The sequence below is a fragment of the Bombus affinis genome, unplaced genomic scaffold (assembly GCF_024516045.1).
Source record: "Bombus affinis isolate iyBomAffi1 unplaced genomic scaffold, iyBomAffi1.2 ctg00000266.1, whole genome shotgun sequence".
Classification (NCBI taxonomy): Eukaryota; Metazoa; Arthropoda; class Insecta; order Hymenoptera; family Apidae; genus Bombus; species Bombus affinis.
This window is the reverse complement of record NW_026108958.1, coordinates 54,701-57,435: the sequence shown is the minus strand read 5'-3', so window position 1 is coordinate 57,435 and position 2,735 is coordinate 54,701.

The following is a 2,735-nucleotide window of genomic DNA, read 5'->3' as shown; positions in this document are numbered from 1 at the left end:
TAGTATTAGGATATACCGTATAACGTTATATACTATTACGATATAACGTATAACGTTGTATAATATTACGATATAACGTATAACGTTGTATAGTATTAGGATATAACGTATAACGTTATATACTATTACGATATGACGTATAACATTGTACAGTATTACGATATAACGTATAACGTTATATACTATTACGATATAACGTATAACGTTGTATAGTATTAGGATATAACGTATAACGTTATATACTATTATGATATAGAGTATAACGTTATTTAGTATTACGATATAACGTATAACGATATATACCAGTACGATATATGGTATAACGTTGTATAGTATTAGGATATAACGTATAACGTTATATACTATTACGATATATCGTATAAAGTTATATACTAATACGATATAGCGTATAACGTTGTATAGTATTAGGATATAACGTATAACGTTATATACTATTACGATATGGCGTATAACGTTATATAGTATTACGATATAACGTATAACATCGTATAGTATTAGGATATAACGTATAACGTTATATACTATTGCGGTATATCGTATAAAGTTATATACTATTACGATATAAAGTATAACGTTGTATAGTATTAGGATATAACGTATAACGCTATATGCCATTACAATATAACGCATAACGTTCTATAGTATTACGATATAACGTATAACGTCGTATGGTATTAGGATATAACGTATAACGTTATATACAAATACGATATAAGGCATAACGTTGTATAGTATTAGAATATAACGTATAACGTTATATACAATTACGATATAGAATAGAACGTTATTTACTATTGTGATATAACGTATATCGATATGTACCAGTACGATGTATGGTATAACGTTATATACTATTACGATATATCGTATAACTTTATATACTAGTACGATTTAGAGTATAACGTTATTTAGTATTACGATATAACGTATAACGATATGTACCAATACGATATATGGTATAAAGTTATATACTATTACGATATAGCGTATAACGTTGTATACTATTACGATATGACGTATAACGTTGTATAGTATTAGGATATAACGTATAACGTTATATACTATTACCATATGTCGTATAAAGTTATATACTATCACGATATAACGTATAACGATATATACCACTACGATATATGGTACAACGTTATATACTATTACGATATAACGTATAACGTTGTATAGTATTAGGATATAACGTATAACGTTGTATAGTATTAGGATATAACGTATAACGTTATACACAATTACGATATAAGGCATAACGTTGTATAGTCATAGGATATAATGTATAACGTTATATACTATTACGATATAGCGTATAACGTTGTATACTATTACGATATAACGTATAACGTTGTATAGTATTAGGATATAACGTATAACGTTATATACTATTACGATATAACGTATAACGTTGTATTGTATTAGGATATAACGTATAACGTTATATACTATTACGATATAACGTATAATGTTGTATAGTATTAGGATATAACGTATAACGTTATATGCTATTACGATATATGGTATAACGTTATATACTATTACGATATATGGTATAACGTTATATACTATTACGATATATAGTATAACGTTGTATGGTGTTACGATATAACGTTATATAGTATTACGTTATAACGTATAACGTTATATACTATTACGACATAACGTATAACGTTGTGAAGTATTAGGATATAACGTATAACGTTATATACTATTAGGATATAAGGCATAACGTTGTATAGTATTAGAATATAACGTATAACGTTATATACTATTACGATATAGAGTATAACGTTAATTAGTATTACGATATAACGTATAACGATATGTACAAGTACGATATATGGTATAACGTTATATACTATTACAATATAACGTACAACGTTGTATAGTATTAGGATATAACGTATAACGTTATATACTATTAGGATATAGCGTATAACATTATATACTATTACGATATAACGTATAACGTTATATAATATTACGATATAACGTATAACGTTGTATAGTATTAGGATATACCGTATAACGTTATATACTATTACGATATAACGTATAACGTTGTATAATATTACGATATAACGTATAACGTTGTATAGTATTAGGATATAACGTATAACGTTATATACCATTACGATATAACGTATATCGTTGTATAATATTACGATATAACGTATAACGTCGTATAGTATTAGGATATAACGTATAACGTTATATACTATTACGATATAACGTATAAGGTTGTATAGTATTAGGTTATAACGTATAACGTTATATACTATTACGATATAACGTATAACGTTGTATAGTATTACGATATAACGTATAACGTTATATACTATTACGATTTAACGTATAACGTTGTATAGTATTAGGATATAACGTATAACGTTATATACTATTACGATATAACGTATAACGTTGTATAGTATTAGGATATAACGTATAACGTTATATACTATTACGGTATATGGTATAACGTTATATACTATTACGATATATAGTAAAACGTTGTATGGTGTTACGACATAACGTTATATATTATTACGTTATAACGTATAACGATATACACAATTACGATATAAGGCATGACGTTGGATAGTATTAGGATATGACGTATAACGTTATATACTATTACGATATAACGTATAACGTTGTATAGTAAAACGATATAACGTATAACGTTGTATAGTATTAGGATATAACGT